Raw genomic sequence first — 13,733 nt, forward strand, 5'->3', positions numbered from 1 at the left:
TATGTAATGGGGATTTTTTCATTAAACAAGACCCTCCATTGGAGCACAGGGAGGAAAGTTTGAGGCTGTTTGAAATATGTTGAAATCAGAAATAGCCTCACATTTAATAGCGTGCAATGCATGGGTTGAAAATAGAACCTATAAATAATTTGTGAATGAATATATACCTATGGGGGTGGGGGGGCAGGTGCAGGATCGGGGCCGTTTTAGCAAAGGCCGTTGGTGGCCCCAGTCTTTGGAAATACTGCTACCACTTCTCCAGTCTGCCCTCTCGTGAAAGTGATTTATAAAAACCCCTAAATGTCAGGCTAAGGAACGTGCCCTTTATCCCAGGAAATGAGGAGGCAGAATCTAGAAACAAGGCCAATCAGGGACTGACAACCCAGAGATTAACACCGTGGACTCTGGAGCCAGCTGGGTCTTGTTTTAGCTGTGATCCTTATTTCTCGTTTGACCTTGGGCCAAGCATTTCGACTCCAGGAGCTTCTGCTCCCTCACCTGTAAAGCAGGGTAATAAGAATAACAACTTCCCGATGTCATAAAGATTAAATGAGGTAACCTATTCAGAGATTGTCCACAGAGCTTGGCACATGACAAGCTGTCCGTAAATGGCTGATAGCATCAGAGTTTAGGATGCTGCTCCCTTGACCTGCCTCTCTGTGTAAGATCTGGCCATCACACTCCAAAACAAGCCCTTCAAACAATGACAGAAGGCATTTTAAAAGCAGCATGTGAAAGTGCATGGGGTTCTTTGGCTTCGAAACCTCTTTCCTCTACTAATCAGATGTGGGCATGATGCATAATGGCTCAAGCAGTCTCGAGAGCACGTAAAGGCATGTCTAGAGAGTGTAAACTGCTGTAAGTGGTATTTGCCTTCAGGGTTTAAATCTAGGTGTGCCAGGCTGTCTCTATTCTAACACAAGTCCAAACTCAAGCTAGATTCTTTCCAAATGCCCTTTCCTTAAGTTTAAAATATTATGACTTTGTGATTTGGCATCATAACATTGGGCTGTATCCGCCCCCATTGCCAATCGCTACGAACTGGATTTTTCGATCGAAATAGAACAAAGTAACAGGTGGTGTTATTTTGTCCTCAGACACTCAACTTCTAGCTGTTTTCCAAACTGCCTTTCTCTCCGCCTTGCAAGATTCAAGTCATTTCTCAGTTGAAGAAGGAAGTCTCTGCAGGTGCGGAATCTGTAGAGGAAAGGACGGCTCTGCCAAAACATGTTCACGAGCGCCATCTCCTGGCCAAATTCAGAACAAAAAGAAAATGAGCAAATAAGCAGGTGCCTACATGGTCTTGTGCCTTTAATCAGCTGCTTAACTACTTAACCATGAAAATGAGCTTCCTAGGGCTAATGAGAGCTGCCCAATTTGCAGAAACAGGGTGTTTATTTTTGTAGCACAATTTTCCAGCTGCCTGCATCCTGCATGCTGTACAGTGTTAGCATCTGCTTATGTAGCATTGTGCATGGATATGGCTTTGCCTGAAGGTTCTTTCTGGAGACTAAGGGACGGAGCATTGCTAGGTCTCTAGGATTGAAAGTCATATTCCGAAACCCAAGCAGGCATCCGGGCTCAAACCAAAAGGATCTGTAAGTCAGTAACAAGGTCTTTCCATTTACAACTAGTCAAGAGTAGGATAAGAAAGTAGGGTGAGTGAGTTCTGGTGGTGCCCTGTAATAGCAAGATCTGTGTGATCTGAAGCCAAACAGATGAGGTCAGCACATCCCTAGCTGGCTATTATTCTGACTTTTTAAAGGAAATAAAGACAGGTGCTCTTGCAATAATGAGCTGTATATACTCCTGGGGCAAGGAAAGAAGCACACTTGCACAGTTTCTGCAAAATTGCAAACTAAAAATAATTAAGACTTATGGGAAAAATAGGGTGGAGGCAGCCAATACCAAATAGATAATAACCCCAGTGAAAAATGCCAGCAGTTTAGAGAGAATGACCAGTTCCTAATACACAAACACATCCTGAAGAAAATGAAGGGACTTTGCCTTTAAGGCAGGATGTAAGAACAATTTGATGGATGGCAATGTAAGAGAAACCATGGTCTTCTGAGTTATACAAAGAAGGAAAGTCCACACGGGACCAGTGAAAACTGAGCGACAAGTACTCCTACAGTGGACATGGGAGCTTCCCTGAGGCAAAAGGAGGGGAGATCACAGGGGCTACAATAGTCTGCCTCTCTCCCACCATGCGGTTTCCAGCTGGGTTCCCTTCACTTTGCCTGCATCTTCTGACACTTGCCAGTGCGGAATGTTGGCAGGCTGGGAGCATCACAGATGAACCACGTTTCTTTGGCGTCGGTCCATTTATCAGGCACATTTGAGCTAATTTATGTTAAAATCACACACAAACATGCAAGCGTGACAGCAAAACAGACTGAACGTGGGTTGCTTCCCCAGCACACACATCGACATTAACCCCTGCTGGGGTCCTGTCAGCCCTGCTTCAACATGAGAGTCACAGACGTCCCCATCTCCTGGCAAGGCCATGGCAACCCTACCGTGGCTCTAGGCTCCAAGCCTTCTGCATGTCTACAGTGATGTGCTGTGGTAAGCTATTAAGATAGTACATATTCACAAGGTTATTTCAGCTACACTTGAGAAAATCTGTCTAGAAAGGACGGCACTTTTGCTAACTAGAATGCCCAGATGAAATGAGGCTTCAGTCTCAGAGTTGGAGACACAGACTTGATCCCTTGCCATGTGTGTTTCTCAGCCACCTCCATCCTCCCCAGTTCTTTGTTTCTCTTGGTGGTAGCACCTTCTTTTCTACAGCTTCCCCCACTAATGGTACCTGGACCCTCCAGTTTCCAAACTCTTGTAGGCAGCAATCCTAAGGCAGAATGACCCTCCCTTTCCTAATGATTTTAGCTAAAACTAAAAGCAAACCATGATTCTTTTACTTAGGTGCTTATGAGCATGAGCCCTGATTCTGAACTACTCAACTGTGATCCAAAGATAAAATCTCTGGACAGATGGGCATGAACCGGCCCTTGGTCCCAACCAAGCCATGTGCACAAAGACAGGGAGGTATCTCTCTCCAAAGAGAGGGGAAGAGAGAAAGACACCCATCCTCCAGAGTGGTCTGAACCAGGCACCTATCCAAGAGTTGAGATTGGAGTAATCTTTCTCATGAACGTGACTCCTGCAATAGACAGATCACCTTGGACTTAAACAAAGGAAAATGAAAAGGTACTCTGAAATTAACCTCAATTCACCGTTCATTGACTTGCAATCACATGTACTATGTTGGCAAATAAGATAAACAATTATAGACATGGCTGTCTTCACTTTATACCTCTGCCTTACAGGCGACTTCCTATGCTTGCTTCCTAAACAGTAGGCAATTGCAGAAATCTCTCCATTCTTGTCCCAAGGATGGACAAGAACTGTGACCTTTGCCTTACGGGAGAAATATCAGACTTTTGTTTTAAAGCCAGAGTCACACAGAACCTCCCGATTTGATTGATTCAACATAGAAAGCATTGCAAGAGGTGACATCAAGAGAAAACACCTGGTCCAGAAAAGAATCACAGGAACCTCATGACTCAGGGGAAAGCATCTGCCTCCAGCAGAGAATCACGTTCTTCGAGATGTGAACAATAAAGACTCACTGGATTCAAGGATAGTCATGAATTCCTTCATGTAATCCTCCCAGGACGGGCAGGATAACGTGCCTGTTGGGGTTTCTTCTATTGCAAATGATAGACTATACAGGCAAAAAGCTTTAAGGTGGTGGTTCTCAACCTGTGGGGTGTGACTCTTTGGGGGTCTTCACAGTGGTCGCCTTTGACCATCTGCATAGCAGATATTTACATTGCCATTCATAACAGTAGCAAAATTACCATTATGAAATAGCAATGAAAACAATTTTCTGGTTGAGGTCACCACAACATGAGGAATTATATAAAAGGGTTGCAACATTAGGAAGGTTGAGAACCACTGCTTTAAGGGTATGGAAACAAAGTGTGTTGAGTATTTATTGGCTTATCTACAAAGTCTAAAATTCAGGTATGGCTTCATGCAGTGGTTTAAATTGTGGATTTAAAAAAAAAAAATAAATTTTCTGTATATTATGTTTCCAGTGCTGGCTTTCTTATCAGAATTCACATATCCATGTGTGTTCTCATTAAGTTTTCATCACTGGGCTGAAATGCCTGAGGAGGAGACATTTAAAGGGCAGGATTTATTTAGACTCCCGGTCTCCAGACTGTCATTTCATGGTGAGTCAGCTCAAAAGCAGAACCCAATGCCAGGAACAGCATGGTGGTACAAGCTCTTCTCTTCCTGAAGAAGCTAGGGAGCAAACAAAAAGAGGGGAAGGGCCGGGGTTCAGTGTTCCCTTCAAGGACACACCCCGAATGAACTTTCTCCAACTAAGCCCTTCCACCTCCAGGAGCAACACCTCATAATAACACCAGCTGTACGTCTTCCACATATGAGCATCTGAGAGACATTTAAGATCCAAACCGAAAACACCATGTAGTGGCACCAACAGCCTCTTTGGCTTCTGAGTAGAATGTATGTTGATTAGTGTGTCAATCACTAAATTAGCTATAGTACTCTAATTAGGCCGTCACATGCTTCTTCCCTGAAAGTGGAGTAGACCGTTAAGTATTGAGTAAGGTAGGCACAGAAAACTATTAGACATTCCAAAGATAATGAGGACACTGGATGCCAGGAGCCAGAAATGGGCTCAAGTCTTCGCGAAGGTTTTGGACTCAAGCTTGTTTGCTGTCTGTTGTAAGGCAGACCAAAGCCAGGGCTTCATGCATGCAAGGCAAGCCCCTCCCACTGAGCAGCACTCCTAGCCTTCGGGTTTGTTATAACACACACAGAGCCGCTGCCTGACTGGATCTCAATGATCATGATGTTAGCTTCCCATTACTGCAACAAAAACAGCCGTAAAAAGAATGGAGAGATGACTCGGCAGTTAGGAGCACTGGCTACTTTTTCAGAGGATCCAAGTTCAATTCCCAGCACTTACATGGCAGCTCACAACTACCTATAACTCTGGTTCCAGGGGATATACTGCCCCCTTCTGGTATCCTCAGGTACTGCACACATGTGGTGTACGTATATGCAGACAGACAAAACACCTATATAAAACAAAAATAAAAAATATTTTTAAAGGAAGGATTATTTTTGGCTGTTTCTGAGGTTTCAGTCCATGGTCATCTGACTTTGCTGCTTCTAGGCCTAAGCATCATGATGGGTACCACATGATAGAGCAAAGATGACCACCCCATGCTCACCAGGAAGCAGGAAGAGAAAACAGTAGAAGAAAGGGAAAGGGAGAGAAGAAAGAGAGGCAGGGTGGAGAGGAAGAGAGGGAAGGGGGAAAGAGGGAGAAAATATACCCTTCAAGGAATGTCCTAGTGAGCTTCTCCAGTGAGGACCCACCTTCCAAAGTTTCCAAGTCTCCCAGTAGTCCATTAAATTATGAATCCATTACCATTATCATCTAATGAGGAGGCCAGAGCCCTCGAAAGCCAGTTACTACCCAAACTCCCCACTTCTGAGTACTACTGCACTGTAGGCTGAATCTTTAACACATGGGCTTTTGACAGACATTTTAGATACAAAACATAGTACATGGGAAGGCTGCACTGACATACAAAGAATATTCATTTGTGCATGTCTGTAAGACCCCAGCTCTTGAATGAGACACTGACAGGAAAGGCTTGAACATATGCACAGGAACACAACATACACAGGTATACAAATACATAACTGACACATGCACACATCACATACATTCAAGCATAAGCATGTCCCCAGTAACACACTCTGGCACATACATATATTCATAATCACACATACATGCAAACACATGTGCACACATGTAGAAATTCACCTACATAAATACATGTGCATGAGTATACATGAATATGTAGCAAGTTTTTGTAGTAAGGAGGCCACTTGTTTGTTTTCCTGGTTGCCCAGACTCCTGAAATAATCACACAGAAACTATATTATTTAAATCACTGCTTGGCCTATTAGCTCTAGCTTTTTATTGGCTAACTCTTACATGTTAATTTAACCCATCACCATTAATTGGTGTATTGCCACATGGCAGTGGCTTACTGGCAAAGTTCAGCATGTCTGTCTCTGGTGGGGCTACCTGACTTCTCTCTGACTCCACCTCCTTTCTTCCAGCATTCAGTTTAGTTTTCCTTGCCTAGCTCTGTTCTACCCTATCAGGCCAAGCCAGTTTTCTTTATTCACTAATGGTAATCACAGAACACAGAGGGGAATCCCACATCAGTTTTTTTTTTCTGTCCCACCAACCAGCTCCCAAATAATGACACAGATACTTCTTACTAATTATAAAAGCTCATCCTATAGCTTAGGCTTGTTCCTAACTAGCTATTATAATTTAAATTAACCCATTTATATCAATCTAGGTTCTAGCATATGCCGTTACCTCTCTTTTATTTTGTACTCCTGTTTCCTCTCTGTCTGTCTGGCAAGTCCACCTTTCTTCTTCCTAGAGTTTTCTCTGTCCAGAAGTCCTGCCTGTACCACCTGTCTAGTTACTGGCCACTTAGCTTTTTATTAAACCAATCACAGTGGCAAATCTTTACACAGTGTAATCAAATTTCTTACAATATGAGTGTGTACACACTTACACACAGAATTACCCACACTCATGCTCACATGCACACAAACACACACACGCATATACAATGTTCCAGTCCTTACAGATGCAGGCAGATACATATACAAATCTATTTTGGAGAGGGATCCTCCAAACACTAAAATTAGCATAGTAGATTCAGTTTTCTCACAGAAGCTTCCTACTTCTGCCCTATGGCCCTTTGCTGTAGCTTCTGAGTTTTATATTCCAGGGCATCCTGCTCCCCTTACCACTTTCTTTCCTATGCTCTACTTCAAGTCACATCAACCCCTGTCTTCCTTCTGTAGAGCTGTCCTCATGCTGTCCTGGCACTCAGTGGACCCTGAAATCCACCCACAAGGAGATATTACCTCCGCTCATTTCAGAAAGAATTCGCCTCCTGGCCAACACTATCCCCAGGCAGAAATCCTCAGATAACAATATATGTCAGACAGCCTCTCCTCTGGGCACCAGCTGATTTCCTCTTTAGAACAGCAGTGGTTTTTAATGATGTTTAATCTTATCTTCTTTTGCTAAACATAACCCCACTCCACCTTTCTAAAATAAAGTTTTCTTTTCTTTGATTAAAAACTAAATGAAACAATGGTATTTTTATTTCACACATACAACCCAAAGGCCTTATCACCTCAGAGTGGAGGGCCGCTGTTTGCAGTCTCTTCTGGCCAGGCCAGAGGAAGGAGGGACAACGTCATAGCACAGACTGTGGCTTCACAGGTCCACCGCCTTTTAAAATCCTTTCTCCTTCACATAGCATTCTAATGACTCACCAAGTGTGGTGACAAAGCTTGGCCAAACTTCAGTCACGCTGAAAGCTCTTCCTAGGCCACAGGCACACAACCTATGAGACACAGACAACCTTAAGTCAGCACAGTCAGAGCCCCACGTTCTCATGTGTCTGAGTGCTCTTCTCATAGATCAGGTTCCTCATCCTCTCCCAGGCCCTGGTGATGTGGCCCTATGGCCTGGTTCTAACTAGAAGCCCTTAGATTGGTTTAGCAGGAATCTCTCAGGCTTCCAGATGGTGATTTTCCATTCACTGATCCCTACCTACCCTGTTGCTATTTGCCCACATTGTATTCACAGTTGAGCACAATGTCTCTCCCTCATTGAAAGATACACACACACGCACGCACACACACACACACAAATACAAATATACAATATGGGCCCTTCAGCTATCTTGAATAGAATCCACTCTACCATATCTAACACAAATCATTGAATATACCTTTAATAGAGAATCGACCTTCTGCAGAGCAATAGATACACACATGTAAATATGAATAGATATGTCTGCAAGTGTTGTATGTTTTAAATACATGTACTTGGGAGCGAGAGAGAAGACTCAACAGAGCACATACTGCTCTTGCAGAGGGCCTGAGTTTAGCTCCTAGCACCCATGTTGAATGTTTTTAACTGCCTGCAACGCCAGCTCTGGGGGAATCTGATGCTCTCTTCTGGTTTCCACGGGCAACTTCACGCACATGCACATAGTCCCAAACAGACACATAGATAAAAATAAAAATAAATCTTAAAAAATAAACCTTAAGGGGTCAAAGGATGGCTCTGTGGTTAAGAGCACTGGGCTGCTCTTCCAGAGTACCCAGGTTCTGTCTCTAGCACCGACATGGCAGCTCACAACCATCTATAACTCCAGTTCCAGGGTCCAATGTTCTCTGATGACCTCCAATCATACACATATATTTTTAATTAAAAAGGAACCTTGGAAATACACATACTTAAGCATTGTATATTTATACACACACAATACAAATATATCAAAAAATCCTATACAACTCATTGAGTAAATATATGTCTAACAACTACCATATGCCTGACATCATAGTCAAAGCCAGCAGAACTCAGTCCTCTTCTCTTACAGTTAAGTTGAGAAACGGAATTAATCTTACAAATAGGAAAGTCAGGCTGTTTCACTAATGTCCCACCTCAGTAGCAGTCACTGGTCATTCCCACCCAGCCCTCCCTTAGACAGGAAGGGTGTTCCCTTCCCTGCCCCGAGTTCCTGAAGGCATCCCACACCAGCACCTCCCTGCACTCTGAAGAGTGGCAGCCTGTTGGGCCAGAGAACGTGGGGAGACAGCCACAGTGATGGGCAGCCTTCCCACCTGTCACTGCCTCTGTCTTCTCCCCAGGGCAAGACTCAGCCTCTCTTTAACTAATCTTTTGAAGATTAACGGGGGCCTTCGCAGTCCAGCAAAGGACGTCCCCAAGCCCAGAGTGGAGTGGGAGAGGCAGGCTCGTGAATACTCTGCAATTTGATCAAGATACACGAGGGGAGACGGCATGGCATATGCAACCAAAAAAGAACAGGTTTGTTTTATGGGGAATTAAGGGAAAAGTCCTAAGCTTAGAAGTGTGGCAACAGTCAGGGCCACTGACAGTAAACCAGTAGAATCGTGTCCTTGGTTTGGACTTGGGTGAGACAGTGGTGGTGAGGAGGGCTGGGCTCTGCGCTAACTGTGCAAAGTAGCACAGGGAGGCTCTCCCAAGAGCTAAGGGTGGGGGTGACCTACATAACTAGCATGAGGCAGCTGAACAGCCACAGAACCATTTACAGAGACCAGGAAGACACAAGGAGGAACAGATGTGAGAAGAGAGGACACTAAAAAGATGTAGATTTGAAACAGCCAGTGTCTGTATCTAATACTTATCTCAAAACGGCCGGAGGTTGTTTTGCAACAGAGGTACATGCCAAGAGCAGAAAGCAGGAAGCCAGGTATAGTCTTTAAGCCTGGTTCTACCATCAGCTGCTTGTCTGACAGTGGGCTAGTGCCCTCTTGGCATCAACGCTGCTTAGTTCATTTACAGTGTTAAACAGAACACTGAGAGCAAATGGTACTGGTTTGGCAGGGCCCACAGCTGCTATTTAGCTAGGAACATCTGAAAGTAATCTCAAATATCCATTCTCTTTAGAGAAGATATCTGGGAGGATGCAAGTGTGTGGGTGGAACACTCAGTCCCCTGGTAGGACGAAGGGGAAGATGAGGGCTGTGTTAGCTACTTTTCTGTGCCTGCAATAAAACACCAACACCAAGACAACTCAGAAGAAAGAGTTGGGGGGGCTCATGGCTCCAAAGGTCCATCACAGCAGAACTGTGATGGCAGGTGACAGACACAGTAGCCGAGTGCTCTTATCTTGAACCTCAAGCACAAAACAGAGATAAAACTGGGGGTGGCCTAAGGCTTTGAAACCTCAAAGCACCCGCCCCCCTGTAACCTGTTTCCTCCAGCAAGATCATGCCACCTAGAACTTCCCAAGCAGCACCACCAAACGGGGTTCAAGAATTCAAATGTCAGAGCCTGTGGGGGAATACTCTCATTCAAAACACAAGGACCAACGTGGGAAAAGAAAATGGTGATGAACCGGGTCCCATCTGAGAGACTAACTTCGGTCCATTCCACCTGGATGGAGAGTAGAAGAGAACATGCTCGAAGTGGGATCCTGGAGTAGAGTTGGTTTGGGAGGGTGAGAGTGGAGGAGGTTGGGGAAGGTGTCCGAATCCCAGGACTCCTCCAGTGCGGCCCTGTGTGCTGTTACAGGAACCAGGCGACTCTGAGTGATCTGGAATTGGAGAGGGAGTTTACATACCATACTGAGCCCCAGTGGCAGCCGGGGGTGGGGTGCCAACACAGGACACACAGATGAATGTGGTAAAGCATACTACAAAGCATAGCATTATTAGAGAGTTGGGCATTGCAGGCACTAACCCGCATGGAGGACTGGGAAAGCACTGGGCAGGCTCACACCTGAGAACAGGTGTGCAGGAGGCATGGGGATGACTTTGAGGGCACTGCAACTCCTTGCGAATAAATGGGGCTCACACCTCTCAGATATGAAATTCCATATAAATTCATTTGTAACTTACACCCTCAGGCTAGCGAAGTGAGAGATGGAATGAATTTGAGGATACATAATTGAGTAAAAAGTAGCCAGTCAGCAGGGGAGTGGCCACACATCTGTAATCCCAGTACTAAGGAAGCTGAAGCAGGAAGATTTCTGTGAGTTTGAGGCACAGTAAGTACACAGTAAGACCCAGCAGTACACAGTAAGACTCTGCTTCAAAAATACCAAAACAGAGGAGAAGGAGAAAGAAGAGGAGGCCAGAAAATAGTGGCTGTGGGCTACATGACTCCCCCTTACACCCCACTTCTGGTCTAGATTCCACTGCTTCTGGATTATAAAAAGGACGCTTGCATTTTCTCCTTTAAATTATCTTTGCCCATGGCTCACTGCCTCCAAACTATATGATGCATGAAGCAAACACATGTTCTCTGGTGCCTGGCCACAAAAGAAAAAGCTGAGTGGGTGATTCCAACACAAGCTGCTTAGTTATTTCAAAATAAACAACAGTGCCACATCTGGAAGGTGCACATTTCCTTTTATGTTAGTGCTTTTTGCTTCTTCCTGGAGATTGTACTGTGAAAAGAGCCAGTATTTGCAATGGACACTAACATGCACACACTCGTCAGTACCTTAGCAACTTCTGACTAAGATGGACATCACACAAAACTCTGGCCTGCTTCTCTATACTACTCATTCTTAAAGCTATAGTTGAAGCTGGAGAAACGTAGTGAAAAGAAAGGCCCGTGAGCCTTTGGAAAAGAACACGGCCACAGGAAGAAATGTCTGTGTTCCCCAATGACAGTGACAGCTGACTAATTTCCACTCCCTTTGTAAACATTTTATGTGTTCAAAGAACTTGGAGGATAAATACTTCAACCAGTCATTCTTTCTTCTTCCTATTGTTTGTCCCCTTGACCAAAGCCAACTGGAAATTCAACTACAGGGTGAAGGAATCATTGCCGTGGTAAGAAGTGTCATTTTAAATGGCAGGGTGGGAAGGGTGCTCTAGGGGACAAGTAGAAGACAGCCAGCTAAGGACTCCAAGGCAAATGAAAGATTCAAGCTACTTCTGTGGTGTGGGACAATTATCTGCATTCTGTCAATTATATTTTAAATAAATGCTGATTGGCCAGTAGCTAGGCAGGAAGTTTAGGCAGGACAACCAGACAGGAAGTAGAGGTGGGTCAATGAGAACAGGAGAATTCTGGGAAGGAGGAAGCCCATTCCTCTGCAGTTGTGAGCCCACCACAGAAGAAGCAAGATGTGACTGTCTCGCTGAAAGAGGCACTGAACCATGTGGCTAGCATAGACAGAATAATGGGCTAATAAAAGTCATAAGAGTTAATAAGAAGCCTGAGATAATAGGCCAATCAGTTTATAACTAATGTAGACCTCTGTGTGATTTCTTTGGGACTTAATGACTGCAGGAACTGAGCAGGACAGAAATCTCAGTCAACACTTCTGGACACATGTACAACATTTTTTTAAAGATTCATTTTTTTTTATGTGTATGAGTGTTTTGCCTGAGTGTATATTTGTGCACAGTGTGTGTGCCTAGTTCTCATGAAGGCCAGGACAATGACCCCCTGGAAATGGAGTTACAGACAGCTGTGAACCACCATGTTGGTGCTGGGAACTGGACACAAATCCTCTGCAAGAGCAGCTGATGCTCTTAACTGCTGAGTCTTCTTTCCAGCGCCCATGAGTTACATCAGCTGTAGACAATTCCTTGAGGGTCAGACACGGTGGCATATACCTTTAATCACAACACTCTGAAGCCAGAGGAAAGGAGGTCCCTGTGAGGTCATGGCCAGCCTGGCATGTATAGTAAATTCCAGAACAAACAGGGCTACATCAAAAGACTCTTTGAGGAAAGAAAGAGACACAGAGAGACAGAAACAGAAAAAGAAATAATTTTATGAGAGAAATCCAAAGAAATAGATAGCAGATAAGATTTATAGCTGGTTAAACAAAGCACATGTCATTGATGAGATCCATATTATAGAAACTTCTAGAAATTGCTGATTTGTGGGAAGCAAAGATACGGACTCTCATAATTGATTTTGTTATTGTACAGCTGTAAGGTGTACAGAAGTCTTTGTGCTCAACAGACATGCACTAGGGGAACCTAGAATGTTAAGGAAGGCAAATCAGTTTCCCGCCCAGAAAGATGGAGTAGACATGCTACTAGCCTGTTGATCTTTGCACTATCTGTGTGGCCAAAGACTTTCCAGCACTAGGCCCTCTTACAGGCCTTCCTTGTAAACTTGGTTTTCTCAGCCAATCTATAGAATCCATCTTTAGGTAAGGTGTTACAAGTACTTCACAAAGAATTCCAATGTAATCACATCTAATCTGTATTTAGCTAACTTGGTGGCCCACAGAGATTTAAGTATGCTTGGTTGTGCACACAGGATTGAGTCAATCATCACAAGAATAGTTTTCACCAGCTTGTGCTGTTTAAATATGAATAAAATAAACAACCCAGGGCCTGACTCCTGAAATGTGAACCAACACTGGCTATAGAGCCATGTTGTGCCAAACTGCCTTCTTGCCTCCCACAGCTCATCTCTCTGCTGCTTGTGAAAGTTACAGAGACAACTCCCCAACACACACACACACACACACACACACACACACACACACACACAGTGACTAGAATTTGGCGAATTAGAAAATAATATTGATCTTGCCCTTGCCTGTGTCCTCATTGCCCTCTGCAGTAACCATCACTGCATAAGGACAAGTAGCTTTATCTCTTTGACAGACTCCTCCTCTCTCCTGGTAACAACACCGTCATGATCTCCAAGACTCTACCTCAGATCCTCAGGTGTTGGATATGGTCAATTGCATTATTTGCCTTCTGCTTAATGAAATTTTGAATTGAAATGAAATATATGCCCTGGCAATGCCAAAGCATGCATGGGTAGTCCGTATATGGCGGTTCTGTTGAACTTGCCCTTATTGGGTTTCATGGTCTAAGTTGATGAGGACAACTGACCAGGTCTCTTACTCAAGAGGGTGCCAGATTTCATTACAGATGGTTGGGAGCCACCATGTGGTTAATGAGAATTGAACTCAGGACATTTGGAAGAGCAGGCAGTGCTCTTAACTACTGAACCATCTCTCTAGCCCCCCCCCACTTCTAAGTAATGCCACAGGTGACTAGACCTAATAAGCAGAGTAACCCACTACAGAATTCACAACCTG

This window comes from Alexandromys fortis, unplaced genomic scaffold (genome assembly GCF_014885135.2).
Source record: "Alexandromys fortis isolate MF-2015 unplaced genomic scaffold, M_Fortis_MF-2015_v1.1 scaffold_45, whole genome shotgun sequence".
Taxonomy (NCBI): domain Eukaryota; kingdom Metazoa; phylum Chordata; class Mammalia; order Rodentia; family Cricetidae; genus Alexandromys; species Alexandromys fortis.